Below are 21,221 nucleotides of genomic sequence, written 5' to 3' on the forward strand. Positions count from 1 at the left end.
TATAAGCTTTTATGTATTTTGTTAAATATAAAATAAAGTAAACAAAAAGCTCAGGCAGTGCAGCATAAAGGAGTATTACGTACATGGACTCTGAAGTCAGAACTCCTGGGTTTAAGCTGTGCCTTCCCCACTTAACAGCTCTATACCCTTGGATAATTTTCATAACTTCCTTCTGCTTAGTTTCCTCCTGTGCAACATAGAAATAATATATCTACAGTGTAAATGTGTACTCAAGTTGCTTCAGTCATGTCCAACACTTTGTGACCCCATCGACTGTAGCTCACTAGGCTCCTTTGTACATGGGATTTTCCAGGCAATAATACTGGAGTCAGTTGCCATTTTCTTCTCCAGGGGATCTTCCTGACCCAGGGATCGAACCTGCATCTCCTGTGGCTCCTACGGTGCAAATAGAATCTTTACCACCGAGCCACCTGGGAAACCCTAGTGTGTGGTAAATCACAAGCACAATTTGTTGTAAGCTATAACTCTAGAAAGAATGATCTGCTTAATATCTTATGGGTATGTTATATATGCCGTATTGAGTTATATTCATTAAATCCAAGGTAGATTTTCATTAATTATAATTAAAACATCTATCCATGTGAACCTACATGATATAGAATATAACAGGTGTTCTAGGACAAAAAGGGGAGCTAATTAAATGTGTATGAGCCACTGTCCAACATTTACAAATTATATTTTTTATGTTATAAGAGAATATTATCTTTTTCATACTTGTGTATACATCCTCTTAATTCAGGAAAAGGGGTTCAGTTCTAAATACAGCAATCCCAGAAAAACAGACTTCTCTTGTGTAGCATGAGGTGTTGTTATTGTTGTTCTTTCTTTCTCGGTCAGGAGTGCTACTCCCCTGTCTTTGGATCACCCCTTACCTTCCTTTACGCCACAGTTTAAAAATCGCTTCAAAAGGATCTTCCTTGTGACCTCAACTAAAACAGCTATAACCCTTTGATTTTCTTTAAAGTGTGTGTAGGTGCATGAAGTCACCATGTGCATTTGACTCCTAACTTGTTTTCTGCCTTTTCCACTGAGCAGATAATGTTTTGTTTTGTATCCTTATATCCCATAGTGTCAGGTTAATGCCCAATACATATTCAACAAATATGTATTGAATGCATGGATGATGTCAGCTAGTCATGATTATTCTTATATTGCAATGTTTGGTTTTGGCTGTTTGCTTCTCTTAGATTTCACCCTGGAAAACCTTCACCTATATTCAGCATTTTCATATAAGCGTGAGCTATTCCTCTCTCCCCTCTTTCTTTCCCCCAGCACTGTTTCAGTGCTGCTGACCTATGTTAATTGACTTCCCAACTTCCAAAATAACCTAGAACTCAAAATGATTTATATATAGTAGAGAATAGGGTCAGTTATTTTTATCTGGAAGAATGAAAATTACATACAAAAATAACACACGTATTTGATAGAGAATATAGATAATAGACTTGCTATAACACTGTCTGAATTTTCTTGACAATTTTTATTACTTTCACAAAAGCTCGGCTGATGGCTGCCACTTTCCATTGAACTGTTGGCTATCATAACTCAGTGATTAATTACATACCTTTTAGTAAATGATGGTTAAATAATGCATATATAATTGGACATGAGTTCTGTGGCCCCGAAAAGTAGTGCGTTCTGTTTGTTGTCATGGTGTTCTAAGTCTTTCACCAGGAAAGAATATTATCCTTCAGCATACATCTATGGCTTTCTTTCTCTATATCTGCTCAAGATGAAATGTGTACATCTAATTATTATCACTAAGTGCATGGTAGTCCCCAGCTGGCCACAATTACCTTCATGTATATTTATAAACATGCCACCTGGTCAGACATTCATGCTAATGTAAGGGAGTGGTGATGTAGATATACTATATTTGTTTGCTGAAGTAAAAGTGTTAGTTGCTCAGCCATGTCTGACTCTTTGTGGCCCGATGCACTGTAGCCCTCCAGGCTCCTCTGTCCATGGAATTCTCCAGGCCAGAATACTGGAGTGGTTAGAACAAGATCCCCTGGTTCCCAACCTAGGATTCAAACACAGGTCTCCTGCATTGCAGGCAGATTCTTTACCATCTGAGCCACCAGGAAAGCCTATATTAATTGTTTGCTGTGGCTCCTTTAAAAGGCACCATAAATTCAGTAGTTTACAAAGCATGCGTTTATTGTTTCACAATTCCAGAGGCTATGAGTCCAAGATATGGTGTTGTCACAGTTGATTCCTTCTGAGGGAAGTAAAAGAAAATCTGTTCCATGCTACTCTCTTAGCTTCTGGTAGTTTGCTGGATGTAGTTGGGATTACTTGGCTTGTGGATACATCAGCTCAATCCCTGCCTTAATGTTCATGTGGTGTTCTCCTTCTGTATATATCTGTTTCTTCACATTTCCTGTTTTTGTAAGGATATCAGTCATCTCAGACTAAGGCTTCTCCAATATGACCTCAGCTTAGATCTGCAACAATCCTGTTTGCAAATAAGTTCACCTTCTGAGGTACTGAAGACTAGAACTGTATCATAAGAAATTTTAGGGAACACAATTTGATGCATAACAGCTATATGATTCCTTCTTGATATTTAAACATAAGGCATGCAGATTTTCTTTATTTGTAACTGAATGTTCACTGAATAGTGAAGAAAGTTAATCATTAATCTTAGGATTCGGCTTATTCATTGCAAATAAATAAAAACCTGAAATTATTCAACATTGTTTACTTTGTGGACACAGTCTCTCTAATTTGTACACTTGTTTATGTGCTTGCCTATATCTGCATCATATGTACTTCTGTTTATTTCCTACCAACTTTTCTTACTCCATAGCTGAGAAGAAATGTTAGAAGATTTACATTGTTGGTCTATTTTTATTAGAAGAGTATCCTTTATGTTTCCATAATGAATATTTTTTACTATAATCCTTTGTACTGTGCTGTGCTTAGATGCTCAGTGCTGTGCTGTGCTTAGACATTCAGTGCGACCCCATGGACTGTAGCCCGCCAGGCTTCTCTGTCCATGAGGATTCTCCAGGCAAGAATACTAGAGTGGGTTGCCATGCCCTCTTCCAGGGGATCTTCCCAACCCAGGTATCAAACCTAAGTCTCCTTCATTGCAGGTGGATTATTTGCCATCTGAGCCACTAGGGAAGCCCAACAATACTGAAGTAGATACCCTATCCCTTCTCCAGGGGATCTTCCTGACTCAGGAACCGAACCAGGGTCTCCTTAACACTACCAGTTTTGCTTTATGTTTTAACTTCTACTTCTCCAGTTTTTCACTTTGTTCCCATTTATTTTGTCCAAAGTCATACATTGATAAGTTAGCAAATAGACTATGAAGCTACATAATTCAAAGAGTGAGGAACTCTCAGAACCCAACCACCAGAGATTTCCCTTAGGAAAATATAGGGAGTAGATTACTTTTACAGAAAATATACTCATAAATGTACCTTGATATAGTTTACCTTAATTGTCGTCAAAACAACCAAGAAGGCTGACCTTGACATGTGAAACTCATTGACGCAGGTATGTCAGAGAAGTTCTCTTTAAAATTATTCTTTTTCCAGATACCTCCAGTTATCTGATTTTAATACCAAAGAAAATATCTGCCTACTTTATTAAAAATGAAGAAAAAAGCATTTGAGTACATTTAGAACCAGCTAGCAAACAAAGTTTTGAGATGTACAATACACTGTCCTTTAAAAGAAATAGGCTTTCATCCCTTGCATTTATTTCTGACACCACATAATAAGCAACTATAGTATTTTTTCCTGTATGTACTGTACATAATATGCTTAAAGTTAATAAACTTACCAATGCTTTGGTACAGGTAGTTAAAATTAGAGTCTGTGATTAACATTTCACCAATTCCTGGTTTTTTTTTCTTAATATCTCAGGGAAAGTTACTGCATCAAAATCAACTTTCTTAAGGCTGGAAAAATAGCAGGTAATACAATAGTTTGCTGTCAAGTCTCCAACCCTTTTTCGATTTTAAGCCCTGTTTTATAAGTGCATCTAATGAGGTCAACAACCATCAAACAGAACAGAAATGTCAGCATGGGCTAAATCTGACAGTTTGCTCATTATTCACTGTCAAGAATAGTTTATGAACTTTTTGTGATAATTCCTAATGAGAATACCCCCAAAATTGAGAACAAAATGATTAGAATAAATGAAACTGGTCTATGTCACAGACTGATATATTATGCTCCCATGACTTTACCATTTTAAGAAATAACATATATAAAATTTAAACTAGCTCATTTATCATAATATCTATGACCTTTGGAATTACTATTTTTCATAATCTCTGCTTATTTATGTCACAGATTTCTTTGTCTTAGTCATTTTTCCTTTCAGAGCCAAAGATAGAAGGTTAAGTTTAAATAGTAGAAACCCATATTGAAAACAGATGCTGTCTATTAAATTTGCTTATTTTTCAAATTTTCTGCTGTTTTTCAACTCTGTATAACCTTTCACTTATCCCTGCTGAGTCTCTGTTCCTGAGGTCACACCTGTTCTTAAGGAGATGTATGCTGGAGGGGATTGGAATGTGAGAGAAACACCTGGGAGACCTTTGCTATAGAGGACTTTTATATATTGCTGAGTCTTTTCACTTGCTGCCCCAATGCCCTTTCCATGGACCTCAGCAATGTGCCTCCTGCTGCCTTGGGGGTTAAGATTCTTCCTTACAGGCAAAATAACAGTGAGCATTTCTACTCTAAGGAGAATTTTGAGCGATTTTAGCTTTCAGTGAAAAGCTCAACAGTGGGAAGACAAACATAAGGAAGTAGTTTTTTTTTTTAATAAAATGATAGATAAACATTGAAACATAAAGTGTGTATTACTAGGCATAGCTAGGATTTATTTATTCTTAGTATCTGAAGCACTGTAACCTTCAGCTAGTTATTTATACTATGGGGACTTATCTTTACACATAAAATAAGAAGACAGACTAGGTGATATATAATGTTCCATTCAATTCCCTTAGCCTATGTTTTTGACATTGCAATACATATGGGCAATATTAGCTTGTGGGTGATTATTCTGGGCTGCTTTATCCTCACTTACCCAAATTATAAGTCTATTGCTCTTCCTTTAAGTTTTTTTTTCTTTGCATTAAAGACATTGGAAGAAGCATGGAATAATAGAGTTACAGAAGCAGAGGGTAGAAGCTGTCAAAATAAAGAACATAGGGAGCTCAGCTCAGTGCTCTGTGACAACTTCAAGGAATAGAATGGGAGGTGGTGGGAGGGAGAGGAGAGATGCATACATACAGCTGATTTGTGTTGCACAGCAGAAACCAGTACAATATTGTAAAGCAATTATCCTCCAATTAAGAAAAAAGCAGTAGTGATAAATTGATTAAACTTAAGTAAATGGATCCTGGGAAGCCAGAGCACTATATCCCCTGCATGATAGTGATATTTACCTAACTCCAACTTTATGTGAAAAAGCTGGTGTTAGGTAAATGAAAATTTAGGTATAATGAAAATTCTGTCCAAGATTTTCCATTCTTCTCTGGTCATCTATCTCTTTGACACTGTATCAATTAGACATGCATTTGAGTTACCAAATCTTCACTTAAACATACCCTGAAAATTAATAAAACACTAAAGTAGGGCGAATGTTTTATATAACCATTTTCTTGACTTAGGAATAGGCAATGTAATGGGTAAGAATAGTGTTCTTACCACCAGCTAACATTCGCCACATGTGTATTATATCATGTACTGGACCTGGAGCTTCCCTACTTAGGGACTTGCCCGCATTGCAGGCAGATTCTTTACTGTCGGAGACACCAGGGAAGCTCCTTTCAATATTCGTGAAGTGTGTACAATGTGTCATGTATTGGACTATCTTACTGAAAACCCACACAAATCATATGGGGTAGAAATAATTATCCCCATTTCACAGATGGTTAAGCCAAGGATCAGTATGTTGATAGTTTCCAATGGTCACACAGTGCCAATAAATAATAGAGATAGGATTCAAATAAAAGTCTAATGTAAATACCATGCTCTTGACAGCAAGAGTTTATTGACATCAGTTTGAAAGTATCATATTTTTTTGGCTGTGTATAATTATATGAACTTGAATTCTGCAATTTTAGCTTAAACAAATATTTTCCACATCATTAAAAATCTTAAGTGTACTTTAATCGATGCCTATTTTAGTTCTCTATTGCTTTTGTAACAAATTGCCATATACTTTGTGGCTTAAAACAATACAACTCTTATTATCTTCTAGTTCTGAGAGTCAGAAGTTCAACACTGGTGTTATGGGGATAAAATGAAGGTATTGGCAGGGCTACACTTTATTTTTTTTCCTGGATGCTCCAGATTTTTTTTCCTTGCCTTTTCCATCTTGCAGAAGCTGTCTGTGATCCCTGCCTCATGGCTATGCTTCATTTTCAAATCCAGCAGCAGTGGATTAAGCCCTTCCCACATTACATCACCCTGATCTACGTCTCTGGCTCCCTCTTGTACTTTTCAGAACATTTGTGTAAATATTGGTAATCCAAAATAACCTTCCTCTTTTAGGGCCAGCAGATTAACCACCTTATTTCCATCTGCACACTTAATTCTCTTTTCCACATAACCTAAGCACAGGTTCTAGTACTTAGGACATAAACATCTTGGGAGTTGGAGAGGGAGGTAGCAGGCAACTATATTGCCTACTACAATGTCTAATATATTTTAGAACAATGTCCTAGTGCCTTATGCTGCCAGGATCATATCTCTGAATATGTTATTAACATTGATATTACTTATTTAATCAAGGAAATAATAATACTTTTATGAACACTGAGGTTATATGTACCTAAATAGTAGGAAATCACATGTATCATGTATTACTTACCTATGACAAATCTCCCAATTCTTGAGCTCTTGATTTTGTTTCATGGTTTTTTAAGATTTTTTGAAGATATATCTAAGACATTTCTTCAGGATATGTGAATATATTTATGCTGATTTTACACATAAAGATTAATTATTGATGTGTAATTCATGGTTATAATTGTTTCTCACTGAAAATATAGAAACGTACTATCTTTTCAGTCTTCTAGCATTTCATGGGAGAAATATGAGGCTAGAACAATAGAAGTCTTCTAGGGTTGAGTCCTTAATCTGTGAGACGTGATGGCGTCTTTGGGTGGAGGGTGTAAAGAGTTGAGTTGAATTGTAGGACATCCAGCTGGTACTGATATATTGTTTGGCAGCTGTGGAACCATCCCCCCATGCCCAACACACACGTGTTGGAATTGGGTGCAGAATGTTTTACCATGAAGTAGCTTCCAGGATGCATTTTTGAGTAAAAGTAATCAAAGTGCTGAAGAGTGCTGTATTATGGTCACATTTGTATAAGGCCATGTGTAATATATTATAGTACACAGCATTTTTCTAAATCAATATGTAAAAACCAGCCAAGTTGAATATTTCTGGAAAGGGTGTCATTGTAATGGGAAGTCTGGGCTGAGAGGGAGGCTGGCTTCTTACTCTAATTAGTTTATATTACTTGAATTTTAACATGTACCTATATCATTTTTCAAAATAGTTTATCCAAAAGGGCTTCTCCCTACTTATAATCAAACTGTCCTCCAGAAATTTTGCAATAATTTACATTCCCATGAGAAGTTTGTCTTTCCCTGGAATAATCTAGAATGTAGATATCAGATCCCATTCACCTCTCTCCTCTGCACCACGTATAAAAACATACCTAATCAGTTATGACACATCTGAGTATGTACGTGGACATTTATATACTTCAAAGTTATATTTCTTAAAAAAGTTCAAAGAATATATAGTATCTGGCAATAAGAACCTAGGATAAGAGAGGGGCACGAATAGCGCACTCCATATTGTACTTATAACTTTAATGTGTTAAAGCCCTAGGACTGGGCGTTAACTGAATGTATTGAAAAGTGAAGTGTTGATGGGAGGTTTTCATGATAATAGGGACATTATATTCTTTCTAACATTACAGTGGAATCAAATCACATTCAACAAAAACAATACTATGAACTATTAGACCAAGTGGGCTGCATTATGGTTCCTGGTTGTAGAACATGGGGAAAATGTAGTTTCCTTATTGATATTTATCTCTGTTTTCTATAATAAACATGAAATTCATTGTCATCAGAGAAATTATTTAAAACAACATATACACAGTCAGGGAATGACAGTCCAATACTGAACAAGGGCTTTCACCTTTTAGAGATGAGCCATCGGTGGTGGTTTCCATTCTGGCTTCATGGCCCTACTTTTTTGATGTTTCATGCATTTTCCTTTTCATGTTTTTTCACAGCAGGCTAGTTGGAAGTTGCTGGATGCTCATGAGTTTTTGCTAACTACTACCAGCTCTAAGATGAGTCCTATTTCAGAACAGGAATGGTGATTTACATTTTTGAATGATGTGCAATAAGTTGAGTGTGTTCTGTAATAAAGGATAATTCAATGTGGGATAATGCTCACCTTACCTGAACTGCCCACTTTGGGTTCCAGGATCAAGGCAGCTATAGTAGTCAAGTGGAGTCCATCCAGCTTATTATACTTCTCTCCTATAATAATCACTCAGATTTATTTAACTCCAGACTTTGTGAAGTATAAATATTAGTTTTATAGACCTGCACAGACCCTTAACAGGGAATTGAGGACTAACCATATATTTATGTAAGTTTTGGGGGAATTTGACATGAACATTCAATTATATCTTACCAAGGTTTATTAAAAGCATTTTAGCTAAGGGATGCCTTTTACTTTTCCTTCTTCTTTTGTTTTGGCCCATTTACATTTCTTTTCTTGCTTTGTTTCAGTTTTGTTGGTCTTGTATTTTTGTACATTTATGGGATCTGAGATGCCCCTTCCCTATACGAATATTTTTATTATCCTTTTATTAAAATTCTACATTTCTATATCTATAATTAATTAAAATTCACTTTGAATGTTATATCTCCAGGAATTACTCTCTTGGGATAAACTTCCCTCTATATGTGCTGCAAAATCCCTGCCTCTAGCTATTCATTAATATGACCAAATTCCTTCTTCACATAGTCCTGAAGCTTCCCAAGCATCTCTGAATTTTCTCTGCTGCTAGCTCCATGGAACAGGCTTAAACTCTTCTCCTTTTATAAGGAATAGCAACTGCGTTGAACTTATTTCTCACCCTTTTGCTGAAATGTGTTCACCATGACCCTTTGGGAAACTATCAAACTTACCGTTTGCTGCAGGTTGAAATTAAAAGCTTATATGCAGTATTAGGGATGCTACGTACAGTTGGGCCAGTTGTGCACTATGTAATGCTAGAGGAAGCTGTTCATAACATAGACCTCAGAGATGAGGATGTTTGGGGGGACAGTTTTTGAGAGATGATAGGAATGTGTTTTGATGGAACAGGATTAATGCATTCTGACAATATTCTGAAATATAACATTCTTAAGGAAGAGACACCTTTTTAAAATGTGAACAAAGGACCATATGACTCAGCATTGAGCCTAGCTGCTATCACAAGGAACCTGGAGATTCTATTCACTCGAATACCTTTGGGTAGACAAAGCGGTTATGAGAATGCTTTTTGAAGTCAGAAAGACCTGACTCAAATCCTGATTTTTTTTTCACCTCCTAGCTATGTGACATTGGGAAAAATATTAATATTTAACCTCTCAGAAATTTGGTTTCCTCACTTGGAAGAATGGGCATGGATAATAAAATCTTCTTGGGTTAAAACATTAAATTGCTCTTGAAAAATTAGCATACATTGGTAAAAATGGACAATGAATTGAAAGATACCTGGCCAGTCAACTGAGGGACTGAGGGATAGATTTTATTATGTGCATATATATGGTATATAATTAATTTTAAAATGATACTATAGAGGACTTAGCAGAATGCCTAGCAGGTGACAAACATGTAATGGTAACTCTTAGATACCAATTCATAGAAGTTCAGAACATTGGCCCAAATGGCCAGAACTGGTTGGAGAGCAGAGAGAGAGAATTCAATAGTGACAAACCATGCGTGGGGGTGTTAGCACCCTCTGCATGGGTGCATCTGGTAAGTCAGCTGTTATAAACATGGGCAGAGTCCTGTGCTTTCTTTAGGCAAAAAATAAGAGTTGCTCAGTGCTTTCTCCAGAGCACTTCCCAGAAAATGATAAACTGTATGAAATCCAGGTGAGGATGCACACTTAAGAAAAATCTCAGAAACTGCCATGTGAGAGGTTATAAAATTCAACTCTGGTGAATTTACCCAAACTGGATTTTATAACTCTTCCTGTGTGTGAAATAATAAGGTACTGAAAAGATACCAGCAAGAAGGAGTGATAGAAAGGTACAGGGACTTACCTCAAGTGGAATCATTTAATTGTGATGTTACCTGAGTCGCTCTGAACTTTCAGCACCCAGGAGAAGATATCGAAATGTATCTAGCAAACAACATTTTAATCCCAAAATACCCACAGAAGTTCTTGAGGCAGAAGAGCTGAATGAGAGCAGATGTGGAAATTGGGAAAGAGAAACTGGACGAGGCATAGCTTGAATGTGACTACTGTATATAAAAGTACGTCTTTCCAGAGTTGGCTTGTTTTACTCGTTTAGTGTTTGTAATACTGTGCACTTTTCTCTCCTAATTTCTCAAAACCATTTCTTTTCATGAACCATCAGAGAAGGGCTAGAAACCAGAGAGAAATGTTCAGTCACAGCCCAATGTGGTTCCAGGGAACCCTTTAGAATTAGACATGCAGGAGTATTTGTGTGATGGCTTAGATTTCTAGAAGCAGACACGGAGATGGATTTGGGTACAAAATCTTTATTAATGAGCAGCACCTGTGAAGGAAAGGAAATGGGAGGGAATTTGAGCAGAGGGAGGAACTGAATAATGATGGAGCTCGATCAAGCCTTAGCCAGCCTCTAGGGAGTCTGGCAGTGAGACCTGCCCGACGGAGTTGTGCCAAGTTGGTCTGCAGTCTCCAGGCCTTTGTAGCCCACTTTGCTCAGTCACGGGATGGAAACTGCCTTTCTCTCCTATTGCGCTGAACTCAAGGGCAAGGCCTCAGGCAAAGCAGCTTTCTGTGGCTGAGCTACCCCAGAAGCAACTGAAAAGAGGAAACCATCTGTTGGCTACATTTCTTCAGCCAGACATGTCTTCAGTTGATGGGCAGTCTGAGTGGTGCAGTTTCATGCTCATCCCTCTTAGATGAGTGTTCTATAGCGGAGTTGATAGACAAAAATTCAGCCAAATTCTGCCCTTGTGTATATCTTGGCCGTTATCAATTCTCCACTCCCATGGAAACCTCACTTATTTCCTTTCGTAAGCTCAACAAAGATCCTATAGTATCAATGTGAACTATGTAGGCTTCTAGTATTTACCAGGTATATACGACCCACATTTCCCACCCAAATTTAGACAGACATGGCAGCATGTTCATTTCGCTAATATCATCCTGTTTATTGTCTTTACAGTTCCTTATATATTTCCTTTTATTATGTAGAGATTTTGCAGTAAAAGAAAGGTAATGCCCTCTATGGCATTTTTAAAATATGTTTGAAGAATAACAGAATATACTATATAGAATTATGATAGATAATAGTGGTCCAGAAAATCCTAAAAGTGATATAGACTTGAAATCTAAACTTAGAGTAAGTAAACTTTAAACAATTCTTTATGTTATGTTTCATATTTTAATAAACATTTCTCTAAATAATATCTGAAGGGTGTATTGCCGAAAATGAAGGCCTGTTTCCCTGATAAAAATAAAAGTTCTCTGTTTTTATCGCATAATAAACCAAAGTTTACACCTAACATCCCTACTTTAATGTCCTCAATTTAGCATATACAGTTTATTTTGAAAAAATAGATCACTGACCCCTGGGATGTTGACTGCCTTTTTTCTTGGCTTTCTTCAATCACAGTTCTGATATTCCCTTGACCATTCCAAACCTTGATGAGACCCATCAGTCAGGAGTTTTACAGGAGTAGGCAAGCATGAAATTAATTTTCTAAAGTGAGGTAGCTTACAGATGCCAAAAGCTCATAACTCAGTAATACTGGTAAATCTCTAAATTAGTTCTTTAGCTGCTAGGTTGTTTTTGTTGTTGCTATTTTTACTCTTATGACTTAACTGGGTGAATTTGTTCAGTTTTTGTTTTCTTATGTAGAAGGAGTGGCTTACACATTTTCAGACAAGGAAGTTACTTTCTAATTGTGTGGGTATGAATTCTCTGGCTATATTATTTTCCTATCAGGCCTAGTTATCCAGGCATGCACCATAACAGTATTCTCTAAGGAATATAAATTCTGATCTCTGTGTAAAATCAGGGAGGAGTCCAAGTTGAGGGACTGTAATATTTCAGATACTGTTCTCATTTACAGATAAACAGATTTTGATGACTATATTAAAATGTGTGATTTTTAGTTCTGTAACCATTCGAAATATAACTTCCACTGTGGGCTTCCCTGGTGGATCAGATGGTAAAGAATCTGCCTGCAGTGCAGGGGACCTGAGTTCAATCCCTGGGTTGGGAAGATCCCCTGGAGAAGTAAATGGCTACTCACTCCAGTATTCTGGCCTGGAAAATTCCATGAACAGAGGAGTCTGGCATGCTACAGTCCATGGGGTTGCAAAGAGTTGGACACAACTGAGTGACTTTCACTTTCATGTGTGTATTAACCTGAATATATTATACTATTACATACATGTGTGTGTGCTCAGTTGTGATCAACTCTTTGCAGCCCTATGGACTGTAGCCCACCAAGCTCCGCTATACTTGAGTTTATTCCTGGTAAGAATACTGGAGTGGGTTGCCATTTCCTCCTCCAGAAAATCTTTCTAACCCAGGTATTGGACCCATTTCTGCTGTATATCCTGCATTGGCAGGCCGATTTTGTACCACTGAGCCACCTGGAAATCCCCACTATTATATATACCACTAGTAAATATACTACTATTCCAGTTTTACAATGTAATTGTTATTGATGATTATAAATGAATCCCAGCCAATCATCTAGAATAGTGATTGTAGTTTGTATGTATGTGTACAGAAAATTACCCAGTGATTTTTGGGTCTAATAACTCATTTAGAGGTATTAGTCAAGTATCTTACTGAGAATTCCCTTTCCTGTCTTGATTTACATCCAATTAGCTTCAAAGCATTGATAGATATTTTATATAGTATACTGTAGTCTCATGGCCACAAGAAACAAACCAAGTTGCAAGTATAAATCTCTGCACTAATAATTTTAAATGAATCCCCTTGTACTCTTTAAAACACTATCATCTCCCTTTGTACTATGGGAGTTTATGGAGCCTAGGAGATATGTGACTCTCTGGTCCAAGTTCATCTCTCAAGGAGACCATTGGGCCATCAACCCTAAATTCAGTTCTCCAGTACCTTAGTCTATAATTGGAATGGAGAGACTTAGAGTTGTAAGAATCTTCTCATTTATCCCAGGATGTGTTAAATAAGAAGAAAACAGAAGATCCACGTGAAGGTCCTAGTATTATATTCCTCTACCTAGGGCATGGTAACAAATTAGAAGCAATATTACATCCAGGCAGATGGCAGAGATTAATGCCATCTTGGTAGATTTACACCATTTAGTGTTAAGGGTCTCCATCATATAACAGTTTTCAAAATTACAAGTATTTATTTCCAAAATAAAGAACAAGCTTTCATCTGTTGCACAGAGGTCTAGCACTTCCAAATTTCTTTGAATTCTGAGGACTGCATATACCACACTTGAGAAGATAGCTTTAAACTATGTATTATTGCCTTGAAAAGTTGTGTGCTCTGAATGAATACAGGAGAAGGGTTTTGCAGCAGATCCAGACTATAATATCTGTAGCCTTATCAATTAGACCTTATGATCCAGGAGATCTCAAGTTTCTATCGGTGATCAGGAATGTCTTGTTGGAGGTTTTTAAATCCTACACTCCTCAAAAGAACTGAACTATGGTTAATATAAATTTTTCATGTTCCTGAAAGATCATGCCTGCAGCAGCTAAAACTATTCCTTATGTAAAAAAGTAGATCCTGAAATGCTACTGGAATCTAGTAGAGACTGAAAACACAAGTATGAGACAAAAAAAATAACTCTGCATTTGAAGTCTCCCATCTTTAGCTGAATATGAAGGACCTGTCAAGTCATAAGGCTTGACTGACAGAGCATCAACTCTTTACACAAGTGAAACAGTGCATACCTATTTGGTCCTGAGATGGTCCACTGGACACAAGTTAGATTAGGTTACTCATATAACTATGTCACTAGCCTCTGTTGCATCTACTTTTTAGACCATACTATGGCCCTATAATATTTTATGTATGACCAGATAATGGAAGAGTAGGAAAAAAATTTCCTGGTTCTTGAATGGCATTGTTCAACCCTAAGGTACAAGAAAAAAATGGTGCATGAATGCTCAGAGTATCACATAGAGGTAGCCCTCCAAATCTGTGATGAGGAGTGACTTCCCAGTAGATAGAGCTATGAGCAGTGCACCCAGACATCAGCTTTGGAGGGAGAACAGCCTGAGAGAACTTCTAAGAAGTTCTGATCATCTTGGCATACTGGTCAGAGGCCAGGAAGACTACTAGAAATTAGAGATTACATAGCCTGGCTGGGAAACATGTGGATGGTCCTATGGAATTGAGTACAGAGATATGTCATCTCATGTCAGGGAGGACTGCTCACTGAGGAGACCCTAAAAACTATCCAGGAGAGGTCATCCAGCCTCTGTGTTCAGCTATCCAAGTACCTGAAAAATGGATCAATAATGCTCTAGCCATTGTGATCAGGGATGGTTATTTTGGACACCTCAATCGAAAAAGCTTTCTCAGTGAGACTTCTCTAGCTTTTATTTCCGTTTGACTTTCAAATCCTTGGTAACAAGTTAACTGCATTAAATCCATTCCCTACTGGAGTTGAGAATTCATTTTGACATATGTTAACACAGTTTCTGGGTTTGGTTTTGCCTTTCTTGACTAGAGTCCCTAAGTGTAGCACCAACATCCAAGAGTTTATAGAGTGCCTTATTTATCATCCTCTTATGATCTCATATAACATTGTCCTTTACACACAGGGGAAAAAAAAAAAAAAGAAAAAGAACCTCCACTGACAGGGAGGTGGACAGTTGGCAAATTAACATGGTCATATTCTAGTAGTTCTCAGCATCATAGAATGTGCCAGTTGAGGGAAGACACCTTGCAGTTTATGGCTTTTCAGGTGGCTCAGTGGTATAGATTCTGCCTGCCAATGCAGGCGTCTCAGGAGATGGAGCTTCAATCCCTGAATTGGGAAGATCCCCTGGAGTAGGAAATTGCAATCTATTCCAGTATTCTTGTTTGAGATATCCCATGGTTAGAGGAGCCAGGTAGGCTACAGTCCATGGGGTCACAAACAGTCGGACAGGACTGAGCAACTGAGCACACACACAGACCCCCTGAAGTTTGAACTGATGCATTTCAGGTTCATCATTTCATGGTGCTGTATCCCATGTAGGTCCATGTATGTATAAAAGTTGCCCAGGACACAAAGCATGGATCTAGCAGTGGCCCCCTACCACCCTGCCCCCTAGTGACCAAACTGGTCAATTTGTAATTCCCATCAGCAGTGTTAGGCTACAGTCCCCTATTCCCAAGGTGGATACTTCCACCAGGAGATACAAGATTTCAAGTAGCCATAATATGATTGCCACCTGCATCAATCTTCTCCTCCCTTGCCTTCTTCTCTACTTCCTTTTTTTTTTTTTTTAAATGAAGAACTGTGAGAAGTTACCATTCTGGAGGGATCAATGCCAGGATGTACTGGCACATGTGGATCCATGCAGTGTAGCAGATCCTTATCCTCTCACCCTGAATCTTTAGAATCTACTGGTCTAACTTCCAACTCCCATAATGAGCATTTTATTGCTGAGGGTTTTTGATGTTGCGAGAGACTGCTTTGACCCTCTTGAGTCCACTTTGCCACCATTATGGCACTTTGGGAATGCTAAGAACTTGAAAACACCTAGGAACAGCTCTGAATCAATGAGAGTCCTGTGACAGTCAGAGAGGATGGAAGTAGAATGTCCCACTTCCTTGCCATTCAAGGGGGATAGTTTGGAATCAGGTGTCATAGACTGGGGTCCTAAATTCCCCTATCAAAGAAAGGTCAAAGAGCCAATTGACAGTGTTCACTTTGTACTTTGTCTTCTCTGGTTTCACTTCTTTACTCCACTACTGCTGTTCAGTCACTAAACACATCCTACTATTTGCAACCCCATGGACTGCAGGATGCCAGTATCTCTGGTATTCATTATCTCTGGGAGTTTGCTCAAATTCATGTTCATTGAGTCAGTGAGACTAACTAACCATCTCATCCTCTGCCGACCCGTTCTTTTGCCTTCAATCTTTCCCATCATCAGGGTCTTTTCCAGTGAATCAGCACTTCATATCAGGTAGCCAAATTATCGCAGTTTCAGCTTCAGCCTCAATCCTTCCAATGGATATTCAGGGTTGATTTCCTTTAGGACCGACTAGTTTGATTTTCTTGCTGTCCAAGGGACTTCAAGAGACTTCTCCAACACCACACTTCGAAAGCAGCAATTCTTTGGCACTTAGCCTTCTTTATGGTCCAACTCTCACATTTGCACATGACTAATGGAAAAACCATACCTTTGACTATATAGAACTTTGTCAATAAAATGATGTCTTTGCTTTTTAATGTGTTGTCTAATTTTGTCATAGCTTTCTTACCAAGGAGTAAGCGGCTTTTAATTTCATGACTACAGTCACCATCAGCAGTGATTTTGAAGTCCCCCAAAATGAAATCTGTCACTGTTTCCACTTTTCCCCCTTCTATTTGCCATGAAGTGATGGGACTAGATGCCATCATCTAAGTTTTTTGAATGTTGAGTTTTAAACCAGCTTTTTCACTCTCCTCTTTCACCCTCATCAAGAAGCTCTTTAGTTCCTCTTCACTTTATGCCATTAGAGTAGTATTATCTGCATATCTGAGGTTATTGATATTTCTCCTAGAAATCTTGATTCTGGCTTGTGATTCATCCAACCCAGCATTTTTCTGGGCTTAATAAGTTAAACAAACAGTAAGTTAAACAAACAGGGTTACAATATACAGCCTTGACATACTCCTTTTCCAATTTTGAACCAGTCATTTTTTCCACATAAGGATCTAACTGTTGCTTCTTGACCCACATACAGGTTTCTTAGGAGATAGGTAAGGCAGTCTGGTATTCCCATCTCAAGAATTTTCCACAGTTTTTTGTGATCCAAACAACTGTGATTGTCCACACAGTCAAAGGCTTCAGCATAGTCATTCAAGCTGAAATATATTTTTTAAAGAATTCCCTTGCTTTTTCTATGACCCCAAAAAAATGTCAGCAATTTGGTCTTTGGTTCCTCTGCATTTTCTAAATCCAGCTTGTACATCTGGAATTTCTTGGTACACATATTGTTGAAGCCTAAGTTGAAGAATTTTGAACATTACCTTAACAGCATGTGAAATAAGCACAATTGTGAGGTAGTTTGTGTATTCTTTGGCTTTGCCCTTCTTCAGCATTGGAATGAAAGTTGACTTTTTCCAGTCCTGTGGCCGCTGCTGACTTTCCCAAATTTGTTGGCATACTGAATGGAGCACTTTTGCAGCATCATCTTTTAGGATTTGAAATAGTTCAGCTGGAATTCCATCACCTCCACTGGCTTTGTTTGTTGTAATGCTTCCTAAGGCCCATTTGATTTTACACCCCAGGATGCATGGCTCTAGGTGAGTGAGCATACATACCACCGTGGTTATCCTGGTCATTAACACCTTTTTTGTATAGTTCTGTGTATTCTTGCCAGCTCTTCTTAACCTCTTCTGCCTCTGTTAGGTCCTTATAATTTCTGTCCTGTATTGTCCCCATCTTTGCATGAAATATTCCCTTGGTTTCCCTTAATTTCTTTGAGAGATCTCTAGTCTTTCCTATTCTATTTTTTTCCTCTACCTCATTGCATTGTTCACTTAAAAAGTCTTTCTTATCTCTCCTTGCTATTCTGTGGAACTCTGCATTCAATTGGATATATCCTTCCCTTTCTCCCCTACCTTTTGCTTCTCTTCTTCCTCAGCTACTTGTAAAGCTTCCTCAGACAGCTACTTTTCGTTCTTGCAATTCATTTTCTTTGGGATCGTTTTGGTCACTGCCTCCTGTACAGTGTTATAAACCTGTTGACAGTTCTTCAGGCACTCTGTCTACTCAATCTAATCCCTTGAATCTATTTGCCACTTCCACTGTGTAATAATAAGGGATTTGGTTTAGGTCATACCTGAATGGCCTAGTGGTTTTCCTGACTCTTCAATTTAAGTCTGAATTTGGCAATAAGGAGTTCATGATCTGAGCCACAATCAGCTTCCAGTCTTGTTTTCACTGACTGTATAAAGCTTCTCTATCTTTGGCTGCAAAGAATATAATTAATCTGATTTTGGTATTGAACATCCAGTGATGTCCATGTACAGTCATCTGTTGTGTTGGAAAAGGATGTTTGTTATGACTAGGCTATTCTCTTGATAAAAATTTTGGCCTTTGCCCTGCTTCATTTTGTACTTCAGGATCAGACTTGCCTGTAACTCCAGGTATCTCTTGATTTTCTACTTTGCATTCCAATCTCCTATGATGAAAAGGACATCTTTTTTTGATATTACTTATAGAAGGTCTTGTAAGTCTTCATAGAACTGGTCAACTTAAGCTTCTTTGGCATCAGTGGTTGGGGGATAGGCTTGAATTACTCTGGTACAGAATGGTTTACCTTGGAAATGGACCAAATGAACCAAAATCATTATGTTGTTTTTGAAATTGCACCCAAGTACTGCATTTCAGATTCTTGTTGACTATGAGGGCTACTCAGTTTCTTCTAATGGATTCTTGCCCACGTTAATAGATAATGGGGGTCATCTGAATTAAATTTGCCCATTCTGGGCCATCTTAGTTCACTGATTCCTAAAATGTCGATGTTCACTCTTGCTACCTCCTGTTTGACCACTTCCAATTTACCTTGATTCATGGACCTAACATTCCAGGTTCCTATACAATATTGTTCTTTACAGCACTGAAGTTTACTTTCTCTTTACCTTCAAAATAAGCTGTTAATATCCAGACATTTCTCAATCATAAAAAGAAGCAAAATTATGCCATTTGCAGAGAAGTGGTTGGACCAAGAGACTGTCATATAGAGTGAAGTAAGTCAGAAAAACAGATATCATATAATATCACTTATATGTGAAATCTAGAAAATGATACAGATGAACTTATTTGCAAAGCAGAAATGGACATACAGACATAGGGAACAAATTTATGGATACCAAGGGGACAAGAGAAGTGGGATGAACTGGGAGATTGGGATTGGCAAGTTGAGCCTGACTCTTTGCAACCCCATGGACTGTAGCTTACCAGGCTCCTCAGTCCATGGAATTTTCCAGGCAAGGGTACTGGAATGGGTTGCCATTTCCTTCTCCAATGTATAGATACTGAGAACCTACCGTAGAGCACAAGAAACTCTATTCAATGCTCTTTGGTGACCCATAATGGGAAGAAAGAGGAAATATATATATATGTGTGTGTATATATATACACACACACTATATACACACATACATACATGCATACATATACACACATATAGCTGATTCAGTTTGCTATACAGCAGAAATTAACACAACATTGTAATTTGTGATGCAACTATAACTGTTGGTACAGTAAGAATTAATTTAAAAAGAGACAAAAATGCTTTTTATGTGATGACCTTTGGGGAAATATATCCCTAATGATTTATATCCATTGCCTCTTCAAATGCTAGTTCATCATTTCCTTCAGGATACTTACCCCTCAATATTTCTATATATGAATATGGTATTATTATTATATATTATTATGTGTGATAATATTATAAGGATATACAATAAATGTTACATATAAAATATGAATAGGTGCATGTCATATTTAACATAATAAGTAACTATATATGTACATATCAATATTTCTAATATATAATAGTCCCTGGAGAAGTAAATGGCAACCCATTCTGGCATTCTTGCCTGGGAAAATCCATGGACAGAGGAACATGGAGGGCTACAGTCCATGGAGTTGCAAAACAGTCAGATATGACTTATGACTAAACAAACAACAAAACATATAATATTTAATCAATATCTAATATGTGATCAAACATATATTCCTAATTTATTGAGGGAGAACAAGTTGTAGATATGTTAATTGAATTATTTTTAATATTAATTTATTCTTATTCATTAATTTATTTGATTTTTTAAAATTTATTCTTAATTTTTTGAGAATTGAATTCTTGATATTCTTAAAAATGTATTTTAATATATTCCCATATATGTAAAACCCCTATTGCTATGATATATTTCCCCAATATAATTTATTCAACAAGGGGAAACAAGAATTTTTTCTTGTCTGTATTTTTTTGAACAACATGCCAACTGGTTTATTGCACATGACAGTTAATAAACCTTGATTAACTAACCGAAGTTTCCTCTGCGGATGTCCTAGTGTCTTCATCCCTGTCAGTCTCCTGAATTTACTGCAGCAGCTGTCCAAACAGGCAGGCTAATCATTGTTGCTGAAATAAAGCAGATTCTATTACAAGTGAATGCTTTAGCTAGTTTAGGTGAAGAGGAATGTAGGATGTTAGATTATCATTCAGGGAAAACAGTTGAGAACCTACTGTATTGCGTAAACCTCGCTCTCCAATATTTATGTGCCTGTGCTTTCCTCTCATTTAAGATAGACCTGACAAATCAAATGTGATTTCTCTGTAAATATGTTCCCTAGTATTGCAGGTGGAAAATATGTGTCATTGCTTTTTTGAATTTTAGACATTAACTTAATTTGGTGATGGTCAGTAACTTAACCATAAAATGATTTTTGACCAATACTTCCATAATTCTAGATTTGAAAATTAATTTAGCAATTTTCTTGGTAAGGCAAATATTAAAAAAAAAAAAAAATAGCTGCCTCTCTTTTTAAGGGACTTCCCAGGTAGCACTAATGGTAAAGAACCCACCTACTAATGCAGGAGATGTAAGAGACCAATTTCTGGGCTGGGAAGATCCCCTGGAGAAGGAAATGGCAACCCACTCTGGTATTCTTGCCTGAGAAATCTTATGGACAGAGGAGTCTGGTGGGCTACAGTCTGTAGGGTTGCAGAGCTGGACATGACTGAAGCAACT

This window comes from Ovis canadensis, chromosome 10 (assembly GCF_042477335.2).
Source record: "Ovis canadensis isolate MfBH-ARS-UI-01 breed Bighorn chromosome 10, ARS-UI_OviCan_v2, whole genome shotgun sequence".
Lineage (NCBI taxonomy): Eukaryota > Metazoa > Chordata > Mammalia > Artiodactyla > Bovidae > Ovis > Ovis canadensis.